At 38.6% G+C, this 20,163-nt stretch overlaps 1 pseudogene; it reads left to right on the top strand.

Moving 5' to 3' along the window:
* Positions 1–19,761, top strand: part of LOC136881798 (zinc finger protein ZFP2-like) — a 46,196-nt pseudogene extending 26,435 nt beyond the window's left edge.
* The last annotated feature ends 402 nt before the right edge of the window (positions 19,762–20,163 follow it).

Raw genomic sequence — 20,163 nt, 5'->3', positions numbered from 1 at the left:
AAAGCCATTGTAATTGGACAATCAAAATTTATAAACATGACAAGAACTTTAGACATCTCTTCACTCAGTCTATATGGTATCAAAATTCCATATAAATGTTCAGTAAATAATGTAGGTGTTGTTATAAATGAAAACCTAAATTGGAATGAACATGTCACTTGTATCTGTAACAGTGTAAATGCCTCACTCCATCTTCTGAAATACTGCCAAAATTTATACTGTTAAATCTGAAAGTCAGGCTTATAAAAACATTATTTCTCCCTATATTCTATCACTGTGGTGCTGTATTTATAGATGCAACAAAAGAACAAATTAGAAAGATACAAATGACCATGAATTCCTGCATCAGATTTGTATTTTCCTTAAGCTATGACACTTATGTCACATCTTATTACAAGCAACTATCTCTCCTGAAATTTTAAGAACACAGAAATCTTCATGTAGCCGTGTTGGTGTTCAGATTACTAACTGAGAAAACTCCCCAGTACCTTTCGTCAAACTTTACATACCTTTCCTCTTTCACCAGCAAAATACATGCTCTGTTACTACCCTTGCCATTCCCTGTAGCTGGTCAGCTAAAATCATGATGAGTAAATTATGGTTAGTGTGTGTGTATAATTTAGTTAATTTTCATTAAATTAATTTAAAATTAATGTTCATTAAATTTCATTTAGTAGTCTGACATATGATATGTACATACCGTACGCGCACCTTTTAGTGATACATGCACACCCTAGTGCTGAATCGGTCAACCTCAGTTTTCTTCGAGATTCATATTGACAACCTTTGTAACAAAAACTATGAATCGCACATGCATCGCTGTGCGACATCTGGCTTACACTTTACGTACTAGTACTGTTGTTGTTTACATAGCAAAGCCAAACTATAGAATTAATTCTAGAAACAAGATTCCCATCCAGAAATGTTATTTAATATTAAAAAATGTATGTGTGACACAGTTGTTGGCGTAATATAATAAATGTTTAGAAAATTCGTATTGATTAATCATATTATCGATTCAATTCAGATTTCATTACCATTCAGTTGGCAGTTTAACTGGAACAGGGGAGCTCCCTCCTTATTCCTCAAATCCGTACAAAGTAATATCGCTAACAGGTGCATGGACTATATAGATATAACTATTATGTTGCATTTATTTTGAATTTATATTACAGATGAGCTTATTTAAAATATTTTAACATACATATACATACATAATCATTATAGACTGTTTTTCCTTTCAGCATTCAGTCTGCAAGCCTCTGTGAATTTACTAAATGTCGCCACAATCCTCGATTTGCAACTAGTATTGTGGCCTCATTTAGTTCTATACCTCTTATCTTTAAATCGTTAGAAACCGAGTCTAACCATCGTCATCTTGGTCTACCTCTACTTCTCTTACCCTTCATAGCAGAGTCCATTATTCACCTAGGTAACCTATTCTCCTCCATTCGCCTCACATGACCCACCACCGAAGCCGGTTTATGCGTACAGCTCCATCCGTCAAGCTCATTCCTAAATTAGCCTTTATCTCCTCATTCCGAGTACCCTCCTGCCATTGTTCATGCCTATTTGTACCAGCAATCATTTTTGCTACTTTCATGTCTGTTACTTCTAACTTATGAATAATATATTCTGAGTCCACCCAGCTTTCACTCCTGTAAAGCAAAGTTGGTCTGAAAACAGACCAATGTAAATATAGTTTCATCTGGGAGCTGACTTCCTTCTTACAGAATACTGTTGATCGCAACTGCGAGCTCACTTCATTAGCTTTACAACACCTTGATTCAATCTCACTTACTATATTACCATCCTGGGAGAACACACAACCTAAATACTTAAAAATGTCGACCTGTTCTAGCTTTGTGTCACCAATCTGACATTCAATTCTGTTGAATTTCTTACCTACTGACATCAATTTAGTCTTCGAGAGGCTAATTTTCATACCAAACTCATTGCACATATTTTCAAGTTCCAAGATATTAAACTGCAGGCTTTCGGCACAATCTGCCATTAGGACCAAGTCGTCAGCATAGGCCAGACTGCTTACTACTTTTCCACCTAACTGAATCCCTCCCTTAAGTGCGGCCAGTATCCAATATTTGGGAGATAGTAGGTTCGAACCCCACTGTCGACAGCCCTGAAAATGGTTTTCCGTGGTTTCCCATTTTCACACCAGGCAAATGCTGGGGCTGTACCTTAATTAAGGCCATGGCCGCTTCCTTCCCACTCCTAGCCCTTTCCTGTTCCATCCTCGCCATAAGACCTATCTGTGTCGGTGCGATGTGAAGCAACTAGCAAAAAAAAAGAATCCCTCCCTGCCGTTTTATACCTTTCAGCAGATAATCCATGTAAACTACGAACAGCAAAGGTGAAAGATTACAGCCTTGTCTAACCCCTGTAAGTACCCTGAACCAAGATCTCATTCTACCATCAATTCTCACTGAAGCCCAATTGTCAACATAAATGCCTTTGATTGATTTTAATAATCTACCTTTAATTCCATAGTCCCCCAGTTTGGCGAACATCTTTTCCCTCAGTACCCTGTCATATGCTTTCTCTAGATCTACGAAACATAAACACAACTGCCTATTCCTCTCATAGCATTTTTCAATTACTGAAAATCTGATCCTGACAGCCTCTCTGTGGTCTGAAACCATACTGGTTTTCATCCAACTTCCTTTCAATGACTGATCACACCCTCCCTTCCAAGATGCCAGTGAGTACTTTGCCTGGTATGCTAATCAATGAGATACCTCGATAGTTGTTGCAATCCTTCCTGTTCCCTTGCTTATAGATAGGTGCAATTACTGCTTTTGTCCAATCTGAAGGTACCTTACCAACATTCCACGCTAATTTTACTACTCTATGAAGCCATTTCATCCCTGCCTTCCCACTATACTTCACCATTTCGGGTCTAATTTCATCTATTCCTGCTGCCTTATGACAATGGAGTTTATTTACCATCCTTTCCACTTCCTCAAGCATAATTTCACCAACATAATTTTCCTCCTCCCCATGAGCTTGGCTATTCGCAACACCACCAGGATGATTTCTTTTTACATTGAGAAGATGTTCAAAATATTCCCTCCACCTCTCCAGTGATTCCCTGGGATCTATTATGAGTTCACCTGAATTATTCAAAACACTGTTCATTTCCTTTTTCCCTCCCTTCCTAAGATTCTTTATTACTGTCCAGAAAGGTTTCCCTGCCTCCTGACCTAGCCTTTCCAGGTTGTTATCAAAATCTTCCCACGACTTCTTTTTGGATTCAACAACTATTTGTATTGCTCTGTTTCTTTCATCTACGTACAAATCCCTGTCTGCCTTGGCGCTTCTTTGGAGCCATTTCTGATAAGCCTTCTTTTTACGTTTACAAGCTGCTCTCACTTCATCATTCCACCAAGATGTTCGCCTTTTCCCATCTTTACACACAGTTGTTCCTAGGCATTCCCTTGCTGTTTCTACTACAGCATCCCTGTATGCCACCCATTCACTTTCTATATCCTGAACCTGCTTACTGTCTACTGTTCGAAACTTCTCACTAATCATATCCATGTATTTCTGTCTAATTTCCTCGTCCTGGAGATTTTCTACCCTTATTCGTTTGCGGACAGATTTCACTTTCTCTACCCTAGGCCTAGAGATACTTAGTTCACTATAGATCAGATAATGGTCTGTATAATCGAAAAATCCGCAAAAAACTCGTACATTCTTAACAGATTTCCTGAATTCAAAGTCTGTTAAGATATAGTCTATTATGGATCTGGCACCCCTAGCCTCCCATGTGTAGCGGTGAATAGCCTTATGCTTGAAGAATGTATTCGTAACAGCTAAACCCATACTAGCACAGAAGTCCAGCAAACGCTTCCCATTCCCATTAGCTTCCATATCTTCCCCACATTTACCAATCACCCTTTTGTATCCTTCAGTTCTATTCTCAACTCTCGCATTGAATTCGCCCATTAGCACTATTCTGACCACGATGTCACTCAATGCTTCATAAAACTTGTCAACTTCATCCTCATCTGCACTCTCACATGGTGAATACACGGACACAATTCTAGTCACTATGTTGCTTGCAATGGTATTCCTGATAAAGAGCCCTACTCCAGACTCTGCCCTTCCCTTTCTAACACCCGTCAAGTACACTTTATAATCTCTTATCTCTTCCTCATTATCTGCCCTTACCCAAATATCACTTACTCCTAGCACATCCAGATGCATCCTCTTTGCTGACTCAGCCAGTTCTACTTTCTTTCTTCTATAAGCCCCATTAATAGTGATTGCTCCCCAACGAATTCCATTTCGTTCGCCAAGTTGTTTCCAAGGAGTCCCTCGCCTGTCAAATGGGAGTGGGTCTCCGTTACTCCCATAGGTCCAAGGCTTGCTTAAAGTGTTCTGAGCTCAGTAAATTCATGAAGCAGGATGCTACCCTACTTGCACATAGTCCAAGTGAGGATCTCTCCTCTAACGGGTTATGGACCACCGGTGAATTGTATAGTCCTAGCCGCCTGAGCACAAGGAGGGTCAGGACTCAGAATATGTCCGAGATGCCCACTCCCATTCCATAGCAACTGGTATCCCAACTCTCAGGATCACTTACTAGGCCACTCAGCCGTTGCTCATGGTTCACGAACTAGGATGTGACTACAGTAACCCACATACATGAACCATAAAATATTTTAGTAGTCTACATATTTATTCTGTACAATGATGTGGTTAAGTGTAAGAGAGGACAATGAGTCCTAACTTTACCACTAATACAGACAAAAAATAACAAAATATAAAATACTCCTTGACTTCTGGAACATTCTCATAATCAACTAAAATATCATTTGTACTATTGCCATCACAGGAATCCTTCATGATGTTTATATACAGTCTACCTAGCCTTGTGATAAGTTCTGTCTGTCATACAAAGCCAGGTAATGTGTATAAAATAAAAACTACCTGTATGTTACTTATTCATCACCGAGTGCACATATTATAACACTACTCAGATTATTCACCCACACACTTCCTCAAATGACTGGCCACTTGAACATCACCATGCAAACTCATTTGACATAATTGACTGCTGCCTTCACCAGATCTGCTTTTATGAACACTCTACTTTTAAGGGGTTTAGAGAAGGACTTTTTCACTAAAACATTCAACAGGTGATCGTTGAGTGTATTATGGTCAGAATTTTCACAAGCAGCTTTGTATTGGGTACATTACACTCCAGCTAGCAATGTGTTGACTTGGCCTTGTGTGCAGGTAACAAGTTCTGCTCTAATATATCCAGAGCTTACCTGTAAAGAAATGCTGCTTTGGGAGTTGGTGACAGGTTATTTTTGTCAATCCTTCCAAGAAATGTAGGGATATGTCACCAGGACATGATAATTCCCACCATTCACCATGGATGCAGTTGTCCTTCCACTTTGGGAGGTTAGTATCAGCTTCCTGATTGCAGTTGCTGTACATCCAATCATTATGAATGTCCAGATCTTCACGTGACATCAGAACATTTCTCCAACTTTCTTATGTGACTATTTGGCTCTTACATGATGCAAATCTCCTGTCAGTCATAATCCTGAACTTTATAGGTACATTTCACCCAAGGTACTCTTCAGCAATGTATCCCATCAGTTGTTGAAGATCTTTAATTTCCATGAAGTGATGCTTTGAAGCTTACTGATGTGTTTGTTGGACTTGGTAGTCTACTTGCCTACATCTCATTAATAGAGGAAGTAAGTCTTTTCTTATTGTAGAAATATGACATACAAAAATTTGCTTGTGATTTATAGCAATTGCAGTAAGTAAAGGCATCTTCACTGGAGTCTTTTTGCACTTGTATCATATAATCACAGTACTTCACTTCTCTTTTACCCTCCATTATATCTTCACTAAGAAGCAAATTTTCTTCCACATTTTTTAAATTTTTTTTTTTTTTAGGGTCCCAAATTATTTCATTGAAATTTAATTTCAAGGAAAATGTGGTATTAAAATTAAATATTTTTGGTAGTAAATCATTGGTTGCAAACACTAGCACAATATTGTCTTGGTAGCTGCTCATTTCTCTGTATGGTGCATCTCCACTTATTGGGACTTTTACTACAACTTGTATATTTTATGAAAATGTCTGTGATTTATACGTATTATAATACTATATTTTTTTGTATATCACACTTAAATGTAATGTGTAAAATTTGATGTGGAGATATTGTTGATCCTTAAATATACCAAATATTTTCAGGTGCCAAATCCACTGCTTCCGCATGCTCATGATACATTAGTTGAAATAAAGGTTGAACCCTGTAATGTGTGTGCTGATGAAAATTTTTATGAGGTTGAAGCGAGCACCGTAATGAAGAAATATGAAATCCAGGTAAATATTTTTCCCAATAATAATAACATTTATATAGTGTCCAGCTGTGGCATACTGGTATTTTCATTTGATGCAATTGAGGCTGTCTGTATTCTTTATTTAACTGGAGCAGATCGTAGAGGAACTTGAACTCTATTGAACGGCCCTGCCATGTTTATTCAGCAGGCCATGGCTATGTAGGCATGAATGTCTTATGGCGATGATTGGATAGGAAATGCCTAGGAGAGGGAAGGAAGCGACCATGGTCTCAACATTGTATATGGATATCGAAGTACACTACTGGAAATATTTATTGCATCTGCTGGAAACTACTGTATGTTTTAACTTGTTTCGATAAATCTGAATTCTGACTTAATTATTTCATTGTTGTTTGACATTTAAGTGATTACAGTAGAACCTCGATAATTCAAAATTGGTTAATTCAAAATGCCGCCTAATTTGAAGAAGCTCTTGTTCCCGGAAACATGACATATGGTTTTGTATGTTATTTAAATTGTTTAATTCGAAATACGGATAATTCGTAATTTGAAGTACAATGTTGGCTCCATAACCGAAATTCAGACTTTTAATTCGAAACTGCCTGTACATTTTCAAACAATAGTAAATTACAGAATAATTTAAATTAAAAATTTATCCGCATCATGATAGAACGCATCTTCCGGAATGTGCAGGGGTAGCTTTCTGCACTTTCACACATTGCGGTGTGAGTACAGTGTGCTTCACAATTGCAAAGTTCAAGTGAAATCAGAATTCTTTTGTATTCAATGTTTTAAGGAATGCCGTAATATCACGCAGTAGGCAGTGTGCGGGGGAACAGAATTCGCAAACACTGTCAATGCTGACAGTTGACAAAACGGCATGGCTTATATAATCAATTCGTAGGCACCGAACAATATTGTCATTGCCAATGAAACTGCATTGCTTTCTTTTAATGCCAAGTCCAAATGGTCTTATGGTTTTAAAGGAGAAGTGCCAGCCAGGAAATCATACAAGGGTCGGGGTGGGGGTCATTATACTGTGTTTCATTGCACACAGAAGTGAGAGAATTCCTCCCCTCATTATCGGAAAATTCCATAAGCCACAATGTTTTAAGGGCTTTGGGCACTTTCCGTGCAAGTACATTGCATCTAAAAATGCAAATGGTAGAGTAGTCCAAAAAAATAGTGCATTTGCACAGTTTATCTTCGTCTTTGAATTGTGTGATTTTTTTTTCTTTCATTACATGAGGTTATGTTTGTCAGTGATATATCCAAGTGCATTATTTGAACATTGTAAATGCACCTGGTTGGATACATTTCGGAAATAGTTTTTTCCATGGCATTGAAAAGTTTAAACTGTGAATCAAGGTGATTGCATGCATTAGTGGGTCTTAGAATACTTTTTTGACGCGGCAGGTTTTTACATTTCTGAACTATGAGAGAAGTGCCATGGTGGGAAATCAACAAGGATAGAGTGACTGTATTGTGTTATCATACAGAGGGAAGGGAGAGACTTCCTCCCCACGTAAAGGAAAGTTGGATTAGCCACAATGTTTTAAGGGCACCGAGTACTTTCTGTGCAAGTACAGGGCATCTAAAATGCATACAGTACCGTAATCCAATGAACAATGCACTTGCACATGGGAGCCAGCATAGATTTCTTCTCGTCTTTGAATCATGCGTTTTTTCTTTCTTTCTTTCATTGTGAGAGGCCATGTTTGTCAGTGAGTTATCAAAGTGCGTTATTTGAATTCTTTAAATGCACTTTCTTGGATGCATTTTTTCCATGGCATTGGAAAGTTTTAAACTACGAATCAAGGTTAACTGCCGCAATTTTAACATAAGGTATAATGAACATGTTAATGCATCAAAGTACGGCAGATTCTCAGCATTCGGTTCTCATATGGACGATACTAATCATACATTCATGGGCATACAACAAGACCTTCAAATTCTCCATTTATGTAAGAAAGGAAATCTATTGAATATTTTAGAAAACATCTTTATAAATATTGATCAAAAATTCAACGCGATTTATAATCTTAATGAGATATCGGAGGATATCAATATACTTTTCGAGGAGTTAATCAATAAATTCTTTTCACGAAGGCGCGTGAGTAATATGTCACCTCACGTCTCTCCCCTTAAGTCAAACTCCTCTCAACCTCCCCTCACATTCAGTCATCAACAACCTTCGAGGACGTCACTCAGTTAGCCTTAGCACTTGAGGTGGAGTGGTCGATGTAGGACGGGCAAGGAGGTGAGTAACGGGATGGGCACTTAGTTCACATTTAACAGCATTTTATTCTTCAGTTCATTCATATTTTCTTTTTCTTTTTAGGCCCCTATTGTCAACACACAATCAGGTTCAACTTGCGTCAGTATAACTCCACCTCCTAATCAAGAAATCTATCGCAATTTGGCATCACCAGAACACTGTTTTATGTACAATATGCACATAATTTTATTTGCATAGCCACTTACGGAGTTTTATAATTGACAATTCGTTGTTTTGAACAACAGTTTTAACATATGATTTTAATCGGACTTCATGCTTCATATCATGTTCACACTGCACCATTTTAACATTGAAGATTGACAAGATGCTATCACGCCGCGTCACAGTATACAAAGACTTTGCATTTACTTATTTTAGTGTGTCCTCGCCTTATTTTTAATGTTATGTATTTGTATTTGTGACTGAAGATGTCCTATAAGAGGACGAAACATGTTTCACGAGTGTAATTTAATGTAGTCTTTGTAATAAAGACAATTACAGTATTGTAAAGGTGGAATTATAAAATCTAAATTTTCACAAATTGATCGATTCTATAGACAAAATTTCAGGTTGATCCTTCAGAAGCTGGCTGTTGTCTTCAGCATGTTATGGATATAATTCCCAGACTTGTTTATCATTATCTGAAGTGCCGATTTTTCTTCAGAGTGAAAGAAATCCGCCAAATCTTCACGCACGCTTTCGAAAGTCCAGTAACCGACAAACTGAGATAGTAAGTAGAGTATTACCTTTAAATGGTTCATGGGTGTTTTTTTAATATGCTGGGAGTTGTGTTATTTATGTATATGTACACTCGAGTAACTTGTGCTTTTCGGAACATGTGATGAAAGTCCTAGCTCTCATTTCCGTGTATGATATTTTTCCACTGTTCTCTGCCGTGGTATTTTAATTGTAATCTCTCATTTAAAAAAATAAAAGACAGTGTATATACTTATTAGTTACAGAGTAATACGTGTCCTGTGTCACCATTCCTATGACCAGCTGATAGGTATTGTGGAGCTACCAAACTCTAGCGCTACCTGGCGGGGCGCACTAGAACTCGATGAGTTCTTATATTCGTCATGATATCACGTTAAGAATAGGCCCGAGACACCAGATGAGCACATACGACCGTGCTTCTCATCCTAATGTAATGCTTGGACATAAAAAATTGGATCATGATAGCTTCCGCATGATTTGACGTGAATGCAGAAATGGATACAAAAAGACGCTGCCATTAACCACTGTAAATTAATTGGCAAATTCCTTGGGCTGAGGAACTGGGTGTTTGTGCCGTCTTCATCGTTAGAATTCCTTTTTTACATCCCCATCCTCATAGACACGCTGATCGTCCTTACAGCGTCATTTCAAAAGACCTGCACCAGGCCTCTCCGTAGGGTACATGTCATTATTATTATTATTATTATTATTATTATTATTATTATTATAGTTTCTTGTTGTGAGCCTCAGTAAATCAATGAAGCTAATGTTTGGCTAACTGTTCATTTGACCATGTTGTTGCGCAGCTCCAACTGGTATTGATGCTTGTTGTTTAAAGGGGCCTAATATCTAAGTCATCACCCCCCCCCCCACCATTATTGTCGCCACACACTGATCCCACACACTCTCTATTCTTAGCGTCACGATAGTCTTCTAGAATGTTGTAATATTATGTGAAATTATTTGAAAATAATATTATTCCTGTTTGTCCATACCACATTCATCATCATGGTCAATAGGCTCCACTTCATGAAAACAAGCTTCTTCCAGTATGTAGCAACACACCTGAAGAGCAGCAGTGGTGTTGATCTGCAACTGTGTGCAGCATGAGCTAGTTCAAAAGGAGTCACATGAGTATTATGGCATAAGCATACGTTGCTCCACCTTTAATCAAAGGTGTATTGCACTATGGTCTGCTGCAAGGGGTGGAATATGGACCAGTTACTAAATTGCTGTCTTCTTCAAACCACAGAGTTTCAGATATTATGCTAGATGCTTGGGTATTCTCTCCTTGACAGCAACAAAACCACTTTGTTTGGTTTGGACTTGTATGACACTAGAGTAGCATGTTCACCATAAACAATCAAACTATAAAGTTATCTGGAAGGATGTGTTTATTGGTGTTTGTGCTGTCCCAAACATCCCTGCAACTCAGACACTGCACATAACACTATCCTCCACGACAATTACACGCACTTACCTACACATGGCAGATGGCGCCCACCCTCATCGGTGGGTCTGCCGTACTATCCAGCTAGAAATAGCCGCACAAAATTAAGTATAGCAATTCATTTATTTATTTATTTCGTATGGCATATAGAGGTTTCAGAGAAACTATATATATACAGAGTGCTATAGCTACTCACTCAGTTTTATGCAACCCGTAGAATATAGCTTAACCTAAAAACACTGACCTTAGCTACTCACAGCGACGTCTGATCTTACTACACTTTCTATAATTTGTTTATTCGTGTCAATAAAATCAGCATTAATGATAAAATACCAAATGATTGTAAGGAATTGTGAAAATTTTGTATCACAGAAACTCCATGTACAGAGACTACTGTATGATGGCTGAATGACTGGAATCCCCTAGCAGCAAATTCCATAGGTCTTTGGAATACCAATAAAAACCCTTCTCTCCACCGGGCAAGTTGGCCATGCGGTTAGTGATGCGTGGCTGTGAACTTGCATGCGGGAGATAGTGGGTTCGAATCCCACTGTTGGCAGCCCTGAAGATGGTTTTCTGTGGTTTCTTATTTTCACACCAAGCAAATGCTGGGGCTGTACCTCAATTAACGCCACATCTGCTTCCTTCCAACTCCTATTTCTTTCCTATCCCATCAACGCCATAAGACCTATCTGTGTTGGTGCGACGTAAAGCCACTAGCAAAAAAACCTTCAGAATGGCAGATGTAGGGCAAAAGGTGGACAAAGGGTATCTGTTTGCCTCTTTTTGCTGAGTGATGAACATGCGATAGGCACAGGAAGGATTGATTTCTATAGAGGCAGAAAGGGATTTCCGAAGAAAGATCAGGTCAGTTTGTTTGGCTGTTGTCTCAGTGGAAGGTAACCTTATTGGATGGGAGAGGGGATGACAGTTAATTAGCCTTTTGGTGCGGTGGTGCACACTCTACAGTCTGCTCATGTTCTCGCCTGTTGTGCGGTGCTGAACAGGGAGACCATATGGGATGAATCAAGCAAAGATAATCTGACCTTATGAGTCATGAATTGAAGCCTCTTAAATTCCTCTATAGGAACCCCAGGATTTTTGATGCTTTGCCCCTTGCTGCTTCACACTGTATATTCCACTTTGGATCCTCTGATTGTTGTGGATTCATGGTCATTTTTTATTATTATTTGCTTTTGTGCCTAATCAGATGATACATTTTGAAGTTTTAATTATAATTTCATTCCATTGCAGCTTGTACCATTAGGTACCAATGACCGGCTATTAAGCTCCTTTAAACAACAAATATTATCATCATCAAAGATTGGAACATTAAATATTGGATATAATAGGATAAAAAAGTAGCAAGTCAGTGTGGAAAAAAGGGGGAATGGAAATAAATGAAAAAGGGGATGATATTGTGTAAAGAGCAGAATATCATTGTCCTCTCATGTTTCTTCTTTTCTGTTCCTACCTCTTCTAGCGCTATCCTACCATGTGTTCATTTTCATATTTCTATCTTCCTGTGTAATTATGACTTGATTTAACCCTATAATGCTCACTTTTTAAAAACTCGTAAAATTTATTTTACACTGGAGAAATGCTTGTTAAACACTGTAAAAACTTTTAAAGATCTATGTACAAAAACACAATAAATATTTTAAATTTTCAGTTTGTAGCATATCTTACGCAATGCACATCAGTGCCACTCTTCACACATCACCAACCAGTTCAGTTTTCAAGTCACTCTGGCCTTACAATAGCTCTTCTAACAATTAAATTTCTTAAAAACAGTTGTTGTTGTTGAGACAGAGGTGAACTGCATATTTGGAACATTTGATGAACCAGAAACTCTTGCAGTTCGGCATTTTACACCTCTGTCGGGTGTTTCTATATGATGGGCAATGGGCAACATTATCAGTTCTGACATCAGATGGAGGAACATATGCTGCTGGACCCCTCTTCTTCTTCTCTTCACTTGCCACGTCAACCAGGGAACGACGACCCCTCTTCCGCATGTCATCTTAAGTTCCCTGAGGATAAAGGTTGTGTTTATTTGAGCAGTTTCTATCAGGCACGAAATCTCCATCACACTGATGCACTATAGAACCCGGTTCAACCCCATCTATCCCATATACTGTATTTTCTTCAAAATCACATGCTAATTCTGTTCCATTCTGCACACACACACTCCAGAAAATAAACTGCTAGACGAACATGGTAAACTGTCCTCATTCTGTGTTACTACAATTACCAACAGCATGTGTTAAATATCGAACACTTCATCATCATCCAATACATTTCTCAGTCCTACATAATCTTCATTTTCATTGTCTGAATTATCTACTCGTATATCATCTGCACTTTCATCCCAGTTTGCTAGCAAAGTCACTAACTCATCCTCAGTATACGTGCGATCCATGTTATAATCCATTGTCATTCAAGTGCATTGTAGCAGATCTGATACGAACAAATAATATCAGTACTATGAGACACTATTAGGGTGCAACTGTTCCTGTATGCAAAAACATACTTAGGAATCATCTGAAATTGAAATATGCAATTTTCTGTTGAGTAAAATAAATTATTCACAATACCATAATGTCACATTTCGCTGGAGTACAGCACATCCCATTGTTTCCTTGGCAACTAACCTGCGAAGACACGTAATGTATTCGACCTGCATTCTAGTGACAAAAAGCATGAAGCATGTTGGCAAGAGGAATGTATCAGAAAAGATACAATGCGCATGAACAGCAATAAGGGTCTTAGACTTTGAATTCTATGCAGTTAAATTGTATGTATCATATCTGATACATGACGCATTGTAGGGTTAAAACTTGCGTTTTCCTTTCCATGTTTTATAGTTTTACATTGGAAGATAAATTGATGATAATTTCATTGTGCCATTTTGAAATGTATTTTGTCAGCTGTTTCTCGTTTTATTAACTTGGTTCTTTACCTGTTTACTCTACATTTGTTATTTCTTACTCATAGCCTTGTGAAGACATTAAGGAGGAAATATCCATAGAGCAAGATACAGTTGATGAACTTGTCCCACGTGTCAAGAAAGAAAACAAGTAAGTACACTACTTAACCTACACAATATGAAATGTGTTGCTTACCTGTTCACTGTCATGCTCAGTATTGGGTGTTTTGTCTCTGTGAACTGTTCATTTTTTTTTCATGTTGATCATATCTTTCCAAGGGTAAATTTAGTCTTTAATAACATAAATAACTAGTGGTTGTATGATATAATTCTTATTCTGTACTGACGGTTATCTTCCGTAAGGTGGATTATATATGTCTTTTTTCATTTGTAAAGTGAAAATTAGTGGTTGGAATAAAGTGAAATTTCAGGTAATTTAAAACCTGTTGTATGTGTTTCTGAATATACTTTTATGGAATACATAACTGAAAAAACTAAGGTTGACTGAAATATATCTGGAGTGGTTCATTATCATACTGTACCTTTCACTGTAGTAAATTCTCTGAATTTATGCAGCATTCTTGCTGCTCAAGAGGTCTTACTGCCTTGTTATTTATCACTAAGAATAACAATTATATATTACATGAAACTCTTCGGTTCCTTCCCATATGTTTATTTCATCATCATTAGCTTACATTTACTCCCTGATACATAAAAAAGGTTAAATGATGACGAAGAAGAATTTACCCTTCCCTCTCATTGAAACAGAGTTAATGTATTCAGCTTTTTCCTCACCTCTCAACAGAATAATTTCCCTCATCCCCCCACATAGCGACCATGACCAGGGCTTCAGTCCAACAATGCCGCAGGTGATTTAACTGCTCAGATATGTACTGTAAATTCTCTCATAGTTACTAAGGTTAAAGTTACAGTTGGTTCCAGTTGTTGCTCATGTCCTTTCATAATGCCCAGTGAATGGATTTGGTTCAAGAAATTACTTGTGATTTGTTTGCCTGAAAAAGAGTTCAAGTGTTTATATTTCTTAGGACTTGCCAGACCCTGTTCCTAAGTACACAATAGTCTTTAAATTCTTTAAATATCATTCTTTGCAATTTCTCCTGTACCAATGGAAACGTGCATTACAGTGAGCCATTATATTTTCAGGTTTTTTTTTTTCATTTAACCACAGACAGGGAGGGTAGCTAACCTTCACAAGTCATTTGTGAGTAGACTTGTCATACAGTCTGCTGACAAGCAAGTTAAATGTGTCTATTTTTGAATCAATATTATCTAGTAGAAGTATATCTTTGCAGGGTACATTGTAGACCTAGTACTTAAGTGATCCAATTTAATATTTCTTCAGGTGCTGATCTTCGGCTTGTATTTGAGTACTGATGGGAGGAGGGTACGTTGAGATGAATGGAACAGGAATTTAGCCGTGATTTAGAAATTCATGGGGATTGTTAGTTATGATATATCAATGTGTGTGAAATTTGTATATATGTGATTAGTGGGTTTAAAGGAAGGAATAGTCACGTTACAAGGAGAAATCATATCTATTTTTTTTTCAGTTTGGGCTGAATTGTTCATTAGGTTGATATTAAGTCACTTACAATTATTACATGATTATGGAAAGACGTGAGTTCAAATAAACAAGCTTCAAAGTCAGACATTTTCATTATGCCAAGAGGTTTGTAGAAAACTAACAGTAATCTCATTCAACATGATCTGCTGGCTGAGCACCATGTAATGACTTACATATTATTTTAATTTGAAGTGCTTTATGTAATAAAGGGTTACTACCATCAAATCAGTTCCAGTCGGCCAGCTTATATTGATCAGGTGCTACTGTAGAGAATGAGATGGTAGATGTGAGCCACTTTGGTAAAACTTGTATTTTATTATCATCAACAATTACATGTATTTCTTCAGTCCCAGCAGGAAAGAAGAGCATTTATAAGGCAGCATTGTAAACACCACAGTATAGAGAAAATTATGTGTTTCTAAGTAATGCCTGTGTGATGGGAGGGGATAGATATTTCTGAGTAATATTGGATGTCTGTATTGCTTGGCTTCATCCAGCTGATTCCCTTGCCATTCAATTCAGTTTTTAACTGGAAGAATTCTTTTTTCAGTGCTTTCACGTCAGGAAATTCATCTATAAGTTGAGCCTAGTGTGTCCTGCAGTAGTTTGATTTAGTGTTAATACTGGTAGCGTGTTGCACCCATGTTTTGAAAGCTTTCAGAGTAACATTAAAAGCACTTATTCAGCGTGTAATAGATATCTGCATGTACTACTATATTATCCAGTGATGAATTATGATGATAGATGATAACCTATCCTTGCTTGTAGGCATAATATGTGATTGGTTATGTGATTCCTTTGGGATAAACAGAGTGCACCCATTATGCACTGTTGTTTCAGGGCACTATCCTTAATCTTGTATAGCAAGTTTCCTTTTATTAGGATGCTATTAATGGGAAATATAAGTAACTATTTGAATCAATGCTCTAAAACAACAATCGTTGTGCTTGGGAGTGAATAAGTTAATTGAGGCATGTGGAAATAATTTTCTCATATTGAGTATAAATGTCTTCAATTTAGAGTGCATTAATTCTCATCTCTACAATTTAGAAGAACCTGTGTAGTGTGGAATTTTGTGAGTCTGTGCAATTTATTTGATTGTGGTTCTTAGTTGAGTATCAGTCTTTAAAATGGTTTCAAACAGTTCCCCATGCCATGTTATCTTGTACAAAATTTCTTAGGTATTAAATATAAATTTTGCAAATATTCATGTAGTGTATGTGCCAGTCCATGCAATACAAGTTTCTAAACTTGAGGATAAAACTAGGGTGCATTGTTGATGACATCATATCATATAAGAAATCAGTAGAATATGTGGATGATGTTGGTAGGTGAATTGGCAAACACCATTACAGATAATGGGATGAGGCTGAAACTGGGAAAGATGATGACACTGGTATTATTAAAACATGCATCAGATATCCAGTGAAATGAAAAGAGTTTTGAACAGGTCACCTTGGCACAATTATGACTTTCGATGATAGACCAGATTTATCAATATATGGTCAGCTCAACAGGACTGCAGTAGGAAAGAGTTACGTGATAGAAGTGGAGAAGATGACAGTAATCATGGCTGCATGAGGGAGCGGAGATTGTTGACGTTGGGATACAGATACAGTGTTGGTGAGTTACTGACTGGAAGGGGATTGGGATTTAAGTGAATATATAGAGTAATTATTTTGGGAAACTGGGAGTGATGTAGGAATATGTGGTCAAATAGCCTTTACTTCAACCACAGTGATATGTGTAAGTTATGATGTTTAGTTAGAAGGTTTATAGAGAGGTATATTTAGGAGATGGGAAGGATAAGCGAGTGGTGATTATAGTACCGAGAGGTGGATTTCGATAAAGGATGGCATAAGTTTGTCAGTGTCGAAATGTAGAATTATTATATGAAATAGAATAAAATAATTTGATAAATTGATATTTACCAGATGTTAAATAGGAGTTGAATCAAGGGTAAGAAGTGATAATGTGGATGTGGAATGTTTATATCATAGAGACCGGTTAGGCATGATAAAAAGGTGGCTTATTCTTACTATTGATAGAAGAATTTTGAAATTTAACTTTAACTGAAGGTAAGTCACCATAATACAACAAGCAAATAACCAATACAAATAAGCAAAGGTAAAACTGCAAAGTTAAATCCAGGAAGAAAGATTGGATAACATAAATTTTACGAGAAAACACAGGATAACACAAATGTCACCTTAAAACTTACCTTAGTCCCATCTGAAATCTAAAAAACATTTCAATGTGACTTTTTTTATAAAGTCAAAAAAGAGGTGAAGACATTAAAGCTACATTATACATGATGGTGACCTTGATTAAGAAAGTAATGCCCCAAATAATTGACACCCTTTAAATTGAAAATCTAGTTTTAATTGAATAGTATAATGATTATAAATGTACTAATTATTTGGGGAGATTAGTGATTCAAATCTTTCGTGATAATTAATAAATGTCTGCTAAAATACGATAGTAAACCATATAGACAAAACTTTCTCAATCACGGTCACCATCATGTATAATGTAGCTTTAATGTCATCACCTCTCTTTTGACTTTATAAAAAGAGTCATATCCAAAAAAATTTCTAGATTTCAGATGGGAATTTTAAATTAAGGATAAAAGCATGAAATGTTGAAGTGCTTAGCGGGCAATTGCTATGTAAGTTGAACACTAATATCCAACTGGCTTCCCAATATTCACTTGTATTTACCGTATGGTTTACAATCACAATAAAAGTCTTTAGAAATGATTTACACATCTGTACACATTAAGTCAGAATGTCAGATTGGTATCTCTAAACAAATTAACACCATTTTGAGTAGCCATCGGGAACTCGGCTGGACCTCTTGAGAAGGTTGTTAGAGGGCATTCTTGGATAATTTGCTGAACAATTTGTCTTTCAGCACCATCACTACGAAGACGAAAGGTGGTCAGGGCCATAGGACAGAGCAGGTGATCGATAGTCAGCTGCACATCGAGGACAAACTGGAAGTGTTGGACGCCATGCTAAGTCCACTGCCAGAAAAGGCAAGGAAGGTGAAGAAGGAGCCCACGAAGAGGAGGAAGGAGGAAAAGGATGGGGAGGAGAAAGAGGAGTACGTGTGTGACCTGTGTGGTGCTAGCTTTGCCAGAGCAGCACAATATTACGGCCACCTCCAATCGCACAGTGGAGAGCACAAGTGGGAGTGCACCCTCTGCCCCACACCGGTAGAGTTCCCTAGCCAATCTCAGCTGTGGCGGCATGAGAAGCAGTGCCATTTGAACCTGCGGTCCCACCAATGCTCCCTCGGTCAGCTCCGCAAGATGGAGCAGGTGATCGAGAGTGAGCTGCACATCGAGGACAGACTGGAGGTGTTGGACGCCATGCTAACTCCACTGCCAGAAAAGGCAAGGAAGGTGAAGAAGGAGACCAGGAAGAGGAGGAAGAAGGACAAGGATGGAGAGGAGAAACAGGAGTACGTTTGTGACCTGTGTGGTGCTAGCTTTGCCAGAGCAGTACAGTATTACGGCCACCTCCACTCACACAGTGGAGAGCGCAAGTGGGAGTGCACTCTCTGCCCCACAGCAGTAGAGTTCCCTAGCCAGTCTCAGCTGCGGCGGCATGAGAAGCAGTGCCATTTGAACCTGCGGCCCCACGAATGCTCCCTATGTTCGGCATGTTTTGACCGCGCATCCCAACTGAACTACCATGAGAGGCGGATACACGCCGGAGAGAAACCTCACAAATGCCAGATCTGTCTAAAGGGATTCTTCAAGCGATCCGACCTGCGGACTCACCTCAGCATTCACCTGGGCATCAACAAGTCCATCTGCGAGGTCTGTGGCAAGAAGTTTAACCACGTCTCACACCTAATCAGGCACACCCGCATACATTCAGGGATAAAGCCGTACCCCTGCAGGGTGTGCGGCAAGCGCTTCACACAACTCAGTACTATGCTCCAGCACAAAGTGTCCCACCAGGTGGAGAAGGACGTGAAGCACATGCTTGGTGACAAGGAGACCAGCAACATCTCAAGCAGGACAAAGGAAAGTGGACACACTAGATGTTTTTACTGCAATGTGTGTGGAGAGAGCTTCGAGTTCACTGCTCTGCTCAAGGAACACGAAAGGAAGCACGAGAAGGAGACCAGCTTCCACTGTCAGTGCTGCAAGCAGGACTTCACAAGCGTCGACCTACTTAAGATGCACTCATGCCAAACACCGGAGGAAAGGCTACAGAAAGAAGCGGAAGCCGAGGCAGTTGGAGTCCTTGTTCCAGGAGCAGAGCAGGCTGATTGATGACGACGGAAGTCTCATAATATATGTAACTCAGGAGGGACAAGCTGAACCCACTCAGGTTCACATAAAGCCACTGCCGACAGTGCCAGAAAAGGACATCCTAGAATCTCCTCCACCCGTCAACAGCAGCTCAGTAACTGATCAGGCACTGCCCAGACAGTAATTCATGTTCCTTGCCCTTGAGTGATCTTGTCAGGCTGTGCAAGGGAAGAATTGTAGGAGTAGAGTCCAGCAATCGTCAGAGCTAGACCCAGCTGACCAAGTAACATCACATTTCAAATGCTGACAAAGACTCCAGGAGAGAATCCGCGATATTTTGTCAGTAGAGCACACTACATTCTTTCCTCCAAAATACTGCACTTACTTTTTCACTGGCTGTACGCTGAAGGACACACTGCCAGGTGAGATGCTGCTCTTTGAGAACAACACCATTGCTGTGCCACCACAGGACAACTCTGCCATTCTCAACCTTCAGGTGACCCTGTGTATATGCCGTCGAGCGCAGACGTCTCAGTCCCTGCTTCACAAGAAGAAAATTGCCACGAGGTCTTCATGCCATCAGAGG

This window comes from Anabrus simplex, chromosome 10, assembly GCF_040414725.1.
Source record: "Anabrus simplex isolate iqAnaSimp1 chromosome 10, ASM4041472v1, whole genome shotgun sequence".
In the NCBI taxonomy this organism is placed as follows: Eukaryota; Metazoa; Arthropoda; class Insecta; order Orthoptera; family Tettigoniidae; genus Anabrus; species Anabrus simplex.
This window is presented reverse-complemented; position numbering and strand designations above follow the sequence as displayed.